General features: G+C 39.6%; 3 long non-coding RNA genes across 5 annotated transcripts in view; all 3 read left to right on the top strand.

The window, feature by feature from the left end:
• Positions 1-16,539, top strand: part of LOC133553950 (uncharacterized) — a 75,184-nt gene that overhangs the window by 45,741 nt on the left and 12,904 nt on the right. The gene's annotated exons all lie outside the window — the stretch shown is intronic.
• Positions 430-5,505, top strand: LOC133554789 (uncharacterized). Of its 2 annotated transcripts, XR_009807213.1 has the most exons (4): positions 430-679; positions 1,213-1,347; positions 4,475-4,550; positions 5,446-5,505. It is a non-coding gene; the product is annotated as an uncharacterized LOC133554789 (long non-coding RNA). The 2 variants fall into 2 exon arrangements; XR_009807212.1 differs by having other exon boundaries at positions 430-1,347.
• Positions 6,686-9,766, top strand: LOC133554790 (uncharacterized). Of its 2 annotated transcripts, XR_009807215.1 has the most exons (3): positions 6,686-6,741; positions 9,321-9,392; positions 9,509-9,766. It is a non-coding gene; the product is annotated as an uncharacterized LOC133554790 (long non-coding RNA). The 2 variants fall into 2 exon arrangements; XR_009807214.1 differs by lacking the exon at positions 6,686-6,741 and having other exon boundaries at positions 8,698-9,392.

A 16,539-nucleotide genomic window follows, 5' to 3' on the forward strand; every position in this document is an offset into this window, starting at 1 on the left:
TGATTGGCCGCTGGACGATGTCTGCTCCTAACAGAGGGCTAAATCACTCATTCATTCATTCATTCATTTTCTACCGCTTATTCCCTTTTTGGGGTCGCGGGGGGCGCTGGCGCCTATCTCAGCTACAATCGGGCGGAAGGCGGGGTACACCCTGGACAAGTCGCCACCTCATCACAGGGCCAACACAGATAGACAGACAACATTCACACTCACATTCACACACCAGGGCCAATTTAGTGTTGCCAATCAACCTATCCCCAGGTGCATGTCTTTGGAGGTGGGAGGAAGCCGGAGTACCCGGAGGAAACCCACGCATTCACGGGGAGAACATGCAAACTCCACACAGAAAGATCCCGAGCCTGGATTTGAACCCAAGACTGCAGGACCTTCGTATTGTGAGGCAGACGCACTAACCCCTCTGCCACCGTGGGCTAAATCACTAGTTAACTATTTTCATCATGGAAGTTATACAGCTCATGTATCACACTTAATATTGAATATATATAAAAAGGGTTTTCCAAAAGGACCATTTATAATCGAAATACACAACTTCACACACGATTTTGAGCACAACAGAGCGCTCAGTGAACATCACTTCCGGGACCTGCATCACCGGAGGGGGACATCTATCTTGGTCACAAACAATCTTTGACAGTCTTCGACAGCATGGTTGAATCAGGTGAGCATAAAATGGAGTTTAACGTAATTAAATAGACCAATGTTTTTTAACATAGGAAAATAGTTCATTATAATCAACAGTTAAATGTTGTTGTTATTAATTGCAATCAGATTTGATTTTATGAGGTTAAATTAAGCATTTCAGTTCTGGGCCAAGGCCAAGGCATTTAACATTTTTTTTTTAAAGTTGCATGGAAGATTATAAGTAGCAGTGATTGTCACACACTAGGTGTGGTGAAATTATTCTCTCCATTTGACCCATCACCCTTGATCACTATGCTAGTAAACATTTTCTTAATTTTAAACAAGACAGACTAGAGTTCTTCAAATTGTTTATACTTTTTGTCAAATACAAATATTTCAAGCTGATAAGCACTGTGGAGTAGGCATGTTACTGATATTGTTACATTACTACTTTGTTTGAGAAGCTTCATGTCTGCATTGAGCCTAAATTTAACAGTTTTTGAAGGGTTTAGTTCTTTGTTTTATTTCTGTGTCACTGACTTTTTTCATTTTTATGTGTGGATTTGTTAGGCGCATCAACACATGATATAGACATCGTGTCCAAAAGAAGAGCGAGACGTAATCCTGAGGCTGAAGCCACCGAGTTTATTTGATCTGGATGTGACAAGTCTTGTTTTAAGGCCCAGTGGATCAATGATTGGAAAGGTATGTCTTGTTATGTAACATATCAATGGTAACTGTATCAACATCTCATTTGGATCATTTTCTTACTGTCTAATAGAGGTTGTATTATATGGCTTTAATTAGAAGTGTTTGGAATAACAGCGTTCCACGTCCCAAGAGCTAGCTTCTGTAGCCGAGGATCGGACCGCCAAGTGCCCTGCCTTCGGCTGCCGCCCAGCTCACAATGCACCTGACCTCTATGGCCCCTCGGAGTCTTGTTCACGAGTGGGGGAAGAGTGGATCGTGAGATCGACAGGCGGATCGGTGTGGCGTCTTCGGTAATGCGGACATTGTATCGATCCGTTGTGGTGAAGAAGGAGCTGAGCCGGAAGGCAAAGCTCTCAATTTACCGGTCGATCTACGTTCCCCTCCTCACCTATGGTCATGAGCTTTGGGTCATGACCGAAAGGATAAGATCACGGGTACAAGCGGCCGAAATGAGTTTGGGTCTCTCCCTTAGAGATAGGGTGAGAAGCTCTGCCATCCGGGAGGAACTCAAAGTAAAGCCGCTGCTCCTCCACATGGAGAGGAGCCAGATGAGGTGGTTCGGGCATCTGGTCAGGATGCCACCCGAACGCCTCCCTAGGGAGGTGTTTAGGGCACGTCCAACCGGTAGGAGGCCACGAGGAAGACCCAGGACACGTTGGGAAAACTATGTCTCCCGGCTGGCCTGGGAACGCCTCGGGATCCCCCGGGAAGAGCTAGACGAAGTGGCTGGGGAGAGGGAAGTCTGGGCTTCCCTGCTTAGGCTGCTGCCACCGCGACCCCACCTCGGAAAAGCGGAAGATGATGGATGGATGGATGGATGGTATAACAGCGGTACATGAAAACGATGTTACTAATGCTGTTACTTTTACCGGTAACGAGTAATCTAATAACTTTTATGTACGCTACAACGCTGTTACGATGCGTTTTATGTAATCTGGCATGCTACTTTTGATGTGATTGTATGTCAACAAGACAGCGTTAGAAGCACAAAATGTTTAGTGCAGGTAATATCTTTTTACTAATGAAAGCAACCCCCGGAAGTAATTACGAACACGATATCAAATAGAAAGAGGCCTCATCCACACGCAAACAAAAACATTCAACAGAACTATCTTAACTGCCACTGCTAAGCTAAAAAATACAGCTGAACTATTTTGCTATGTCTGGGCGCTGACGTCCCACGTCACTTGGCAAAAGGCACAGCTTTTTAAAGGCACACACACACTCTGCTCTCATGAAATGTCTCTCAACTGCATATGCTAGATATTTAAAACTTTTCTTTTTCAAGTAACACATTAATTACAAACCCCGTTTCCATATGAGTTGGGAAATTGTGTTAGATGTAAATCCAAACGGAATAATTTTTTTTACAAATAATAATTAACTTAGAATTTCATGGCTGCAATACGTGCCAAAGTAGTTGGGAGAGGGCATGTTCACCACTGTGTTACATCACCTTTTCTTTCAACAACACTCAATAATCGTTTGAACTGAGGAAACTAATTGTTGAAGCTTGGAAGGTGGAATTCTTTCCCATTCTTGTTTTATGTAGAGCTTCAGTCCTTCAACAGTCCGGGGTCTCCTCTGTCGTATTTTACGCTTCATAATGCACCACACATTTTTGATAGGACTGCAGGCCGGCCAGGAAAGTACCTGCACTCTTTTTTATGAAGCTGAACACGTGCTGAATGTGGCTTGGCATTGTCTTGCTGAAATAAGCAGGGGCGCACATGAAAAAGTTGGCGCTTAAATGGCAGCAAATGTTGTTCCAAACAGATGGGTAACTTACAGATGTGTAAGTTACCCATGCCTTGGGCACTAATGCACCCCCATACCATCACAGATGCTGGCTTTTCAACTTTGCGTCGATAACAGTCTGGATGGTTCGCTTCCCCTTTGGTCCGGATGAAACGGTGTCGAATATTTCCAAAAAAATTTGAAATGTGGGCTCGTTAGACCACAGATCAGTCATCAGTCCATCTTAGATGATCTCGGGCCCAGAGAAGCCGGCGGCGTTTCTGGATGTTGATAATTGGCTTTCGCTTTGCATAATAGAGCTTTAACTTGCACTTACAGATATAGCAACAAACTGTATTTAGTGACAGTGGTTTTCTGAAGTGTTCCTGAACTCATGTGGTGATATCCTTTAGAGATTGATGTCGGTTTTTGATACATTGCCGTCTGAGGGATCGAAGGTCACGGTTATTCAATGTTAGTTTCCAGACATGCCGGTTACGTGGAGTGATTTATCCAGATTCTCTGAACCTTTTGATGATATCATGGAGCGTAGATGTTGAAATCAGTAAATTTCTTGCAATGTCACTTTGAGAAAGGTTGTTCTTAAACTGTTTGACTATTTGCTCACGCAGTTGTGGACAAAGGGGTGTACCTCGCCCCATCCTTTCCTGTGAAAGACTGAGCATTTTTTGGGAAGCTGTTTTTATACCCAATCATGGCACCCACCTGTTCCAAATTAGCCTTCACACCTGTGGGATGTCCCAAATAAGTGTTTGATGAGCATTTCTTAACTTTATCAGTATTTATTGCCACCTTTCCCAACTTGTTTGTTGCGTGTTGCTAGCATCAAATTCTAAAGTTAATGATTATTTGCACCAAAAAAATGTTTATCAGAGTGAACATCAAATATGTTGTCTTTGTAGCATATTCAACTGAATATGGCTTGAAAATGATTTGCAAATCATTGTATTCTGTTTATATTTACATCTAACACCATTTCCCAACTCATATGGAAACGGGGTTTGTACTTAATTTAATAATTATTTACATTTATGAAAGAGTAATTCTGTTTGTAAATGAATTTTTAGTCAAGTAACGACTATTATTATTCCTTTTTAAAACAGATATTCCAAACATTGTTAATTGATAAACTGTTTTATCAGGATATGGTGTATTTGCTCTTGCATCAATTTAAAAAGGTTCTTTTGTGGTCGAGTACCGAGGGAAGTTCATCTCAAGACATGAGCGGGACAAGAGACAGAAACCCTCTATAAATATCTTTACTATTTATCTGGCATTATATGCACATAATGTTAACAACAAAAAGTGCTGATAATGTTATAATTAATAAGTTCTAACATTATTTTTATGTGTTTTGTTGCAGACACCAACTGTTGATGTTCTATCTCAACATTCTCCAGATTCATGTGAGCGATAAACCGACTTCATCCCTCCAACAGGTTATTACTTGACTATTTTACTATCCATCCATCCATCCATTTTCTACTACCTGTCCCTTTTTTGGGTTGGCGGGGTGTGCTTGAGCCTATCTGAGCTGCATTCGGGCGGAAGGCGGAGTACACCCTGGACAAGTCGCCACCTCATTACACGGCCAACACAAATAGACAACATTTACACTCACATTCACACACTAGGGCCAATTTAGTGTTGCCAATCAACCTATCCCCAGGTGCATGTCTTTGGAGGTATGATGAAGCCGGAGTACCCAGAGGGAACCCACGCAGTCACGGGGAGAACATGCAAACTCCACACAGAAAGATCACGAGCCCAGGATTTAACGATTTGTGACGCACATGCACTCACCCCTGTTCCACCGTGCTGCCCTATATCTGCTAAAAACTTGACACAACCTATACTTCAAAAGACATTTAATCCTTTTAACCTCTCACAGATCAGTTTATATGACAACATTTTTTAAGCGTACATTCATGTTAGTCTGTGGAATTTACAACTCATGTTTAGCAAAACAGGAGATGTTACAGGTCAGCAACATGAATTCTATATGTGATCACTTGTCATGTACTCATATTGTTTGAACTAAAAAAGACTTCAGTGTGTTTCATATAAGGTCCTCATATTTTTCTGAACCACATTAATGTGTGTTACAATGTTTAATTCAAAGCTTTAAAATGAGTGTTTCAATCCAGGTCCTCATATTTTCTGAACCACATTTTAGTGAATGTTACATTCTTAAATAATAGTCTAAGAGCTAAAACGCTATAATAATCTTTACTGTTTATGTAGAATTATATGCTCAGAATATTATCAACCAAAAGTGGTTGTTAATGTTATAATTAATTAGTTCTGACATTATATTTTTGTGTTTTGTTGCAGACACCAACTGTTGGGGTTCTATCTCAACATTCTCCAGATTCAGATGTGAGCGATAAACCGAATTCATCCCTCCAACAGGTTATTACAAGTCTATTTTTACTATATCTGCTCTAAATGTGACCCAACCTATATTTTGAAAGACATTTATTAATTTTAATCTCTCACAGATCAGTTTATATGACAACTTTTTCGTAAGGGTACATCCATGTTAGTCAGTAAGGAGTTTGGAACTCATGTTTAGCAAAACAGGAGATGTTACAAGTCAACAACATACATTCTACATGTGACCACTCGTCATGTCCTTATATTGTTTGAACCAAGAAAGACTTAGGTGTGTTTCATATAAGGTCCTCATATTTTCTAAACCAGATTAGTGTGTGTTACAATGTTAATGTCCAAGCTTTAAAATGAGTGTCTCAATTCAGGTCCTCATATTTTCTGAACCCGATTTTAGTGTGTTTTATATTCTTAATTAATTGTCTAAGAGCTGAAACTCTGTAATAATCTTTACTATTTATCTGGCATTGTATGCTGAGAGTTTCATCAACAAAAAGTGCTGATAATGTTATAATTAATTAGTTCTGACATTATATTTTTGTGTTTTGTTGCAGAAACCAACTGTTGAGGTTCCATCTCAACATTCTCCGGATTCAGATGTGAGCCATTAACTGACTTCATCCCTCCAACAGGTTATTACATGTCTATTTTTACTATATCTGCTCTAAATTTGACCCAACCTATATTTTGAAAGACATTTATTTATTTTAATCTCTTACAGATCAGTTTATATGACAACTTTTTCGCAAGGGTACATCCATGTTAGTCAGTAGAAAGTTTAGAACTCATGTTTAGCAAAATAGGAGATGTTACAAGTCAACAACATAAATTCTACATGTGAGCACTCGTCATGTCCTTATATTGTTTGAAGCAAGAAAGACTTAGGTGTGTTTCATATAAGGTCCTCATATTTTCTGGACCAGAAAATGTGTGTTACAATGTTAATGTCAAAGCTTTAAAATGAGTGTCTCAATTCAGGTCCTCATATTTTCTGAACCAGATTTTTGTGTGTGTTACATTCTTAATTGTCTAAGAGCTGAAACTCTGTAATAATCTTTACCCTTTATCTGGCATTGTATGCTCAGATTTTTATCAACAAAAAGTGGTGAGAATGTTATAATTAATTAGTTATGACATTATATTTTTGTGTTTTGTTGCAGAAACCAACTGTTTGAGGTTCTAGCTCAACATTCTCTAGATTCAGATGACAGCCATAAACCGACTTCATCCCTCCAACAGGTTATTACATGTCTATTTTTACTATATCTGCTCTAAATTTGACCCAACCTATATTTTGAAAGACATTTATTAATTTTAATCTCTCACAGATCAGTTTACATGACAACATTTTCGTAAGGGTACATCCATGTTAGTCAGTAGGGAGTTTGGAACTCATGTTTAGCAAAACAGGAGATGTTACAAGTCAACAACATAAATTCTACATGTGAGCACTCGTCATGTCCTCATATTGTTTGAACCAAGAAAGACCTAGGTGTGTTTCATATAAGGTCCTCATATTTTCTGAATCAGATTAGTGTGTGTTAAAATGTTAATGTCAAAGCTTTAAAATGAGTGTTTCAATTCAGAAAATGCAGTGCCTCTTGTTTACAGCCGGTTTCTGCAGCGCTGTTTTCATTGATCAAAGTATTTTTTCGGTGGTCGTGTTTTTGGTACATAACTTGTAAATAGTGCGCAAATAATAGGCTATATATATATATATAAATACATTCAAACCCCGTTTCCATATGAGTTGGGAAATTGTGTTAGATGTACATATAAACAGGATACAATGATTTGCAAAGAATTTTCAACCCCAATTCTGTTGAATATGCTACAAAGACAACATATTTGATGTTAAAACTGCTAAACATTTTTTTTGCAAAGAATTTAGGGATTTTACCATCTACGGTCCGTAAAATTATCAAAAGGTTCAGAGAATCTGGAGAAATCACTGCACGTAAGCGATGTACTGCATTAAAAACCGACATCAGTGTGTAAAAGATATCACCACATGGGCTCAGAAATACTTCAGAAAACCACTGTCAGTTACTACAGTTGGTCGCTACATCTGTAAATGCAAGTTAAAACTCTACTATGCAAAGCAAATGCCATTTATCAACAACACAGAGGAACGCCGCGGGCTTCGCTGGGCCCGAGCTCATCTAAGATGGACTGATGCAAAGTGGAAAAGTGTTCTGTGGTCTGACGAGTCCACATTTCAAATTATATATGGAAATTGTGGACGTGGTGTTCTCCGGAACAAAGAGGAAAATAACCATCCGGCGCAAAGTTCAAAAGCCAGCATGTGTGATGGTATGGGGGTGTATTAGTGCCCAAAGCATGGGTAACTTACACATCTGAGAAGGCACCATTAATGCTGAATGGTCCATACAGGTTTTGGAGCAACATATGTTGTCATCCAAGCAACATTATCATGGACGCCCCTGCTTATTTCAGCAAAACAATGCCAAGCCACGTGTTACAACAGCGTGTCTTCGTAGTAAAAGAGTGCGGGTACTTTCCTGGCCCGCCTGCAGTCCAGACATGTCTCTCATCGAAAATGTGTAGCGCATTATGAAGCGTAAAACACGACAACTTAAGCTGTACATCAAGCAAGAATGGTAAAGAATTCTACTTTCAAAGCTTCAACAATTAGTTTCCTCAGTTCCCAAACGTTTATTGAGTGTTGTTAAAAGAAAATGTGATGTAACACAGTGGTGAACATGCCCTTTCCCAACTACTTTGGCACGTGTTGCAGCCATGAAATTCAAAGTTAATTATTATTTGCAAAAAAAAAAAAGTTTGAGTTTGAACATCAAATATGTTGTCTTTGTAATGCTTTCAATTGAATATGGCTTGAAAAGGATTTGCAAATCATTGTATTCAGTTTATATTTACATCTAACACAATTTCCCAACTTTTATGGAAACGGGGTTTGTATATATATTAGGGCTGGGCAATGATTAAAATTTTTAATCGAAGTTAATCGCACTATTTCTCTTATTAATCGCGATTAAATGCATTGTATACGCAAAGCCCAATAATGAATTCAAAAGTAGTGTATAGTGCACCTTTATTGCAATATTCTCCCACATGAACAAAAGCGCCAAAACATTTGTTGAGCAAACACAATTTAAATCAGTCCTTGTTAAACAGTAGCAGTTAAATAGCAAATTTTATGAAAATCATCTCCAAAAATGTAAATACAAACATTTAAGCTTATTGCCACTGCCAGGGTATTTAAGTTATCCTGTTTGTTATGGAAAATAAATATAATCTACATACAAATCTCTGAGCCACAATCATAACATCTGAACAGGCAATTTCTGAGGTAACAGCAGAAACATTTTTTTTTATCAGGGATCTTATGTTTAAAAAACTTATATTATAGGTAGTGGGCTGTTTTAGGGAATTTTTGATCAAATTATCCGTAGTAGCAATATTAATAATGTTGTGTTTATTCTGCGTAGTGGACTTAAAATAATTATGACCATATCTGTTTGCTTGGTGCTTTGATAAACTGAACACATATACATGGTACTATATTGTGATGTTATGAGCCAGGGGAAAAAAGAACTACCCTACCCAGCATGCAACAGGAGTGACGAGCATGCGCGGTAGCCCGGTATAGGTTGTGTCGCCATGACGGCATCTTGTATGTTGTGATATGCACGCTCTGAAAGCAAACGTTAAGAACTCAGCCAACACTCCTGGTCTGCATTATTCATAAATAGACAGACAACACATATACTCCGCTGCTTCACAAAGCACAATATGTTAAATGTTTACTTTTACAGTTTTCTAATTCTTCCTTTCAGATTGACAGCAGGACAAATCGCTGGAAGTGGGTATGTCTCAAGCTTCTTCCACTTGGTCCACTCCAAAGCGGGGTAAATAAATAATCCACATCATTTACTAGAATATTATATTACGTTTTGCACCTTTTCACTGTGTTATAGTAATTTTTCCTTCAGTAAGAAATTGTATTTTGTCTCCTTTATGACAGCTGCAAAGGGGAAGAAGTGGAAGCAGTTGAATGACACATGTTGCATTTTGTAACTGGCAACAAAGTACCAGGTAAAAAAGATTGTGAAGCCTGCCTCCATAAAGAACTAGTAGCTCTACAGGACAGAGATTGGCTTGCCATCAAGTACTACATCCATAACAGAATTATATTAAAAAAAGGGAAAAAAAATGTTTTCCCACATCTTCTGTGGTAGTTTGAGTATGTTACCAGCAATTAAAAAAGCAAAATAAACAGCAAGCGTTTTGTATTTATTCCAGATAATTCTTAGCGACAAAATCCACAAAAACAATTCAGTTACACTTAGTTGACAATTACATTTTTACCCATGTTTCTTTTAAACTCTTCTTGGTTTTAGATTACAGTAGCATGGGATTGGGATTTTTTTTTTTAAATGACAACACATCAACTAAACCAACTCAGGTGGTTTTGTTAAGTCTCTGATGTCATTAGCCTCATATGTCACATGAACCTGAAATCTTAAACACTCTGTGATGTCATGGTTGTCATATTTCACAAACTTGAAATCTTAAACACTCTGTGACGTCATGGTCATCATATGTCACATAAACTTGAAATCTTAAACACTCTGTGACGTCATGGTTGTCATATGTCACATGAACCTGAAATCTTAAACACTCTTTGACGTCATGGTCGTCATATGTCACATAAACTTGAAATCTTAAACACTCTGGTCTTCATTTGTCACCTAAACCTGACAAGGTCCTCATATGTACCATAAAAATCAGGTTCAGAAAAAAACAAAAGAGTTGCAAAAATCTCAATAGACCACTGTGTTTCTAAAATTCTGGTTCACTAACCGTCCGATTCCCAGGCCTGTAGGACCATTGGAAAGGCATGTCCCCATATGTCACGTTTTTGTCATAAGTCCTCATATGTCACCCAAACACGTATGTGTGTGTGTGTGTGTGTGTGTGCGTGCGTGCGTGTGAGCGTGTGTGCGTGTGTGCATGTGTGTGTGTGTGTGTGTGCAGAGTTGTATGCTTTAGTAACAGTAAGCATAATTACGGTTCACAAAAGCGGGTCCTTTCAGAGTAATTAGAGCAAATCTCCTAAATGACATAATCCATGCACACATTCACGCATTGTTGAATAAGAGGGATGACTCCTTCTTCACTGCGGTTGCCAATCAAGTGCACTGCATTGCTGCACACTTTGTTGCAGAGCGTGCGTGAGCACTATAGGAAGAAGAGTGTGTGTGGTCCTGTGCGCACACTGTCCTCGGGTGGCCGCACACACTTTCTGGTCGTACAGTAAAAGTATTCTGTTGTGAACAGACCGAGCGCAGCGTGAGCTTTTTACTGGCTCAGACCCAAGCTGACCTGCGACCTGACATTACCAGTAAAGCTGCCGCCTCCCCATTGCTCGCTCTTTGTTGCACAGTGCAGCTAACGATGCCGTGGCGTCTTCCGCTTGGGGCAGACGGGGCGCTAATTTGACAGCGGGATGATTAACAGCCGCGGGCATCGGGGCAAAGGCACTTGGTTTCATGGAGCACTGTTTCTATAGACCCTTACCTCCCAGAGGGGTTTGACTGCTCTATTAATGCATTGTCTTTTGGGTATGTATGCCAAGAGGACACATCTTGGCTTGGTAAACACATTTTGTTTAATGTTGCACAAGAAAATCCCCAAAGACAACATATTTGATGTTCAAACTGATAAACATTTTTTTTTTTGCAAATAATCATTATCTTTAGAATTTGATGCCAGCAACACTTGACAAAGACGTTGGGGAAGGTGGCAATAAATACTGATAAAGTTGAGGAATGCTCATCAAACACTTATTGGGAACATCCCACAAGTGTGCAGGCTAATTGGGAACAGGTGGGTGTCATGATTGGGTATAAAAGCAGCTTCCATGAAATGCTAAGTAATTCACAAACAAGGATGGGGCGAGGGTTACCACTTTGTAAGCAAATTGTCAAACAGTTTTAGAACAACATTTCTCAACGAGCTATTGCAAGGAATTTAGGGATTTTACCATCTACGGTCCGTAAAATCATCAAAAGGTTCAGATAATCTGGAGAAATCACTGCACGTAAGCGAAGATATTACCGACCTTTGATCCCTCAGGCATTACTGCATCAAAAACCGACATCAGTGTGTAAAGGATATCACCACGTGGGCTCAGGAACACTTCATAAAACCACTGTCAGTAACTACAGTTGGTCTTAACATCTGTAAGTGCAAGTTAAAACTCTATTATGCAAAGTGAAATCCATCTATCAACAACACAAAGGAATGCCGCCGGCTTCGCTGGGCCCAAGCTCATCTAAAATGGACTGATGCAAAGTGGAAAAGTGTTCTGTGGTCTGACGAGTCCACATTTCAAATTATATTTGGAAACTGTGAAAGGTGTGTCCTCCGGAACAAAGAGGAAAATAACAATCCAGATTTTTCTGGGCGCAAAGTTCAAAAGCCAGCATCTGTGATGGTATGGGGGTGTATTAGTGGTCAAGGCATGGGTAACTTACACACCTGTGAAGGCACCATTAATGCTGAATGGTCCATACAGGTTTTGGAGCAAAGTATGTTGTCATCCAAGCAACATTATCATGGACGCCCCTGCTTATTTCAGCAAAACAATGCCAAGCCACGTGTTACAACAGCGTGGCTTCATAGTAAAAGAGTGCGGGTACTTTCTTGCCCTCCTGCAGTCCAGACATGTCTCCCATTGAAAATGTGTGGCGCATTATGAAGCGTAAAATACGACAACAAGACCCCGGACTGTTGAACAACTTAAGCTTCACATCAAGCAAGAAGGTAAACAGTGGTAAACATGCCCTTTCCCAACTACTTTGACACGTGTTGCAGCCATGAAATTCTAAGTTGATTATTATTTAGAAAAAAAAAGTTTATGAGTTTGAACATCAAATATCTTGTCTTTGTAGTGCATTCAATTGAATATGAGTTGAAAAGGATTTGCAAATCATTGTATTCTGTTTATACTTTACATCTAACACAATTTCCCAACTCATATGTAGATAACTTGTCTTTTAGAAGTAAGTACGCAAACAAAGGCTCCTAATTATTCTGCTGACATATGCAATAACATACTGTGTCATTAATCATTCTATTATTTTGTCATCATTATTAAAGACAAAGACATGCACCTGGGGATAGGTTGATTGGCAACACTAAATTGGCCCTACTGTGTGAATGTGAGTGTGAATGTTGTCTGTCTATCTGTGTTGGCCCTGCGATGAGGTGGCGACTTGATCAGGGTGTACATCGCCTTCCACCTGACTGTAGCTGAGATAGGCACCAGCGCCCCCCGCGACCCCAAAGGGAATAAGCGTTAGAAAATGGATGGATATTAAGGACAAGTGGTAGAAAATTAATTATTAATGTACTTGTTCATTTACTGTTAATACCTGCTTACTTTCTCTTTTAACATGTTCTGTCTACACTTCTGTTAAAATGTAATAATCACTTATTCTTCTGTTGTTTGATACTTTGCATTAGTTTTGGATGATTCCACAAATTTGGGTATCAATCCGATACCAAATAGTTACTGGATCATACATTGGTCATATTCAAAGTCCTCATGTGTCCAGCGACATATTTACTGAGTTTATAAACATAATATAAATTTTTTAAAAACGAAAGATGTTGTGATGCCAAAAAATATCGACATAATCATAGTAGTATAGACTAAATATGCTCCTGTACTTGGTTATCATTAAAGTGGACGTTAGGTTAGATCCACCAATGGCGTTTGTTTACATTTCGACGCCGGTGCGCTACAGTGTGTAGTGAAGCATGTTTAGCTATTCTTCGTCCTGCAGGGATGATACTTGTAAGAAACGTACTTTATTTGTTGCCAAGGAGACCAGGATTAGTTATTTAAAAGTCACTAAAACACTGCCGACGGCGAATGGACGTTAGCCACTAGCTAGCCATGTCTTAAAGCACATCTTCCTGAGGGAGTTTCAGTGTTCACTTTATTGTTAGTTTTTAAGCCAAAATGCCTCCATTCTCCCTTTTCTGTCTACACACTGTGTCTGTTTGTAAATACTCCGTGATTGTGTGCCGCCGAACATGCTCCTCTGCTCGTAAACCATCAATGACACAACATGACAACGACGCGGGTGTGGAGCGGTTGCTTACCGGTACTTTTCAGAGGCAATATAGTACCGAAAATTATTAATTTGTATCGCGGTACGATACTAAAACCGGTACACTGTACAACCCTAATTTCGAGATATGCTAATCTGCTTTCTGAGCTTTACCTTGAACAAGCCAGCAGAACACTCTATTTGCTAATTTTTTTGTCACATGGGGACAACATTTATTAACAAAAGCAGCACTGATTGAGGATACTGAAGTGTATTGCTGGTCATGCCATCATCGTCCGGACAGATGGGTGACACAAACAGTGCGGCTGGATCAAAAGAGACGTCGGAGAACCAAACGTTGCTTTATTACAAGCAAGCGTCATTATTCAGAGCAGCAGTGCCTGGGGGAGAAAGTCAAAAAGATACGTCTCTCCTAACTTGGAAAAGCCGAACCATCAGTTTTATATTCCTCCTTTCTGTCTCTGTGCGTGTCTTATGTCAAGAGAGCCCATCCTGACCATAAAAGGAGATGCTCGTAAGTGTCTGGAAAACAACTGCTTTAAATCATAACTTAAATGTTGGCGTTGAGCTAGACAGGTAGTCTATTCTCACGGATAGGGCTATCACTTTTGCATTCCGAAGTCCCAATTGGAGCCTCTTTTCCAACGAGAAGTGATGCAATCCACCTGCGAATATCAAACTAATGGCCATTATCTTAGCATGTGCTAAAACTGAAATACCACTATTTAATTAAATTTGGTGGTTTGCTTTCTCCAAGTTGAATACAAACAGTCACCATATGTAGAACTTAATATGAGTTAATTAATTCACTTCAATAAAAGATGTAGAAAGGCCAGAACAAAAGGTGACAGTGAAAAAAGCACTTAAAGGAACAGTCGTACCCTGTTAATTACGGCTAATTATTGCGCAAAGAAGGATTATTATTAATAAAGTTAATATTTTGATAGCACACAATACTATACTCATATTGGCCAATTTGAGACCTCCGAATTCAAGGGATAGGGGGGTTGGGAGTTGAGGTGGGCGGGTTGGGGTGGGCGGGGAGGAGTATATTTATCACTAGAATTCAGTGTTCAGTGTTCATTTATTTACACATATACACAGACATAACACTCCTCTACTCGTTGTTGTATTTGAAGTGCAATCCTTTGCAGCCAGTAGCACAGCATCTGTGACATTTCATTTGCAGGAAAGGAGTGAGTTCAGGGTTCAGGTGTCCATCCTCGTTCTATTCTCTGTCACTATCTTTCTAACCATGCCTTCATCAAATGCACCAGACTCTGGAATGTTCCATCTCTCCCTAGCATACCCCTTCCCCTTTGATCTGTCCTGGATGAACTGAAATTCTTGTTTCCAATCATTTTGGGACGTCGCCATGACTGTCTCTTCATTATTCTGCTTAGTCATTGTTATGTTTTTGGACATTACTATTTTCCGTAGTTTTGAAGCAATGCATGATGGGAATCCGGATGTTGTGTGTCAGTGTATTAACGTGCTGGCTGGAATGAACACACGCTGAGCAATATCTCCGTGCCTGCCTAATTTATGGGTTATAGATAAACCTTATAGATAAGGGAGACATATATAATAGTCTCCTTCTTGTTGTGTGTGCAGTTGCGCACTGAGCTCCAAAAGCCGTAAGTGTTGTAACGTGACTGGGCCGTCACGTTGTTTATAAGGAGGAAATGCGGACGTGAGGACAGGCTGTCCTCACTCAGGGCCGGCTGAAAATCGGGAGAAATTCGTGAGAATGGTTGTCCCTTGAGATTTTCGGGAGATGCACTGGAATTCGGGAGTCTCCCGGAAAATTTGGGAGGGTTGGCAAGTATGATTATACTTTGTCACATTCTGCGTCATTCCTCTAAGTCAGAACAGGGTTCCATGGGCTGAAACCACAGGTGTAACTTGATAGTCAACTTGACAGTCAGAGCCACGATCGTTAGCTGTGTTGTTAGCATTCCGTGTCGTCAAAACGATCGGCAAAATAAAAAAAAAAAGTGCAGTTCCGCTTTAAACAACCGCTGCCCTCTATCGCCCGGAAAATACTGTAGTTGTGTGTGATATTTATAAACGTCCTAATCAGTGACGGGCGGTGAACTAAACACCAGGTGAGGCATTTATAAAAAAATGTCTTTCTTTTTTTTATTACTTAAATTTATATGTGCAGTGCTAGTCATTGTAGATTTTGGTTGCACATTTGAGAAACAGGAAAAAAAGGGAGTTATTCGCTTTCATAAAAACGTTATCATAATGATATTACGATATGATAAATGGGTCCAAAAAGTATTTGATAAAGTTGTTATTACATACTTATTGGTCCCATTTGCTTTTAACAAAATAAATCAAGTATTGTGAGTGTAAATTACCTTTCTGTATTTGTATCTGAAGCAGCAATAGCTATCCTCCATGAAAACGTACTTTGTATGATCACATTCATTTTATCTTAAAGTCCAGTTTAGAGAAGTATTTCATCTTGGATACAGTATATAATCCTCCATATTGGCAGAAACATTCATTTAATTCAATTTCATTCCAAGAAATTAAACAATATTTTTGCATCCGACAAAAAACACCCACAAATGCTAGCTTACTCTAATAAAAATGCCATGTTTGTTATAAATACAGTTAAAAAAAAAGAAAATAAAAAAAATGCTCGCTTCCACTGGAGAGACCTGTGTCTGCTAGCTTGAGCGCCCTCTTCTCCCAGTGTGGCGAGTCAGAGTACTGCTGAGGCATTGAACTGCAAGTTGACAATATGTCGCCCCTTACCTTGAGGCAGAGGTACTTGCTGCCTCAAGACCTGCCTTTTCCACGTGGCAACAAGTATGCGCCCCCTCTCACGCACAAGCCCAATACACACTGTGTGTAGACGTGGAGGCCCCACCTGTGTCTGCCTCACTTCTCATCTGCT

Source organism: Nerophis ophidion, linkage group LG06 (genome assembly GCF_033978795.1).
Source record: "Nerophis ophidion isolate RoL-2023_Sa linkage group LG06, RoL_Noph_v1.0, whole genome shotgun sequence".
Taxonomy (NCBI): domain Eukaryota; kingdom Metazoa; phylum Chordata; class Actinopteri; order Syngnathiformes; family Syngnathidae; genus Nerophis; species Nerophis ophidion.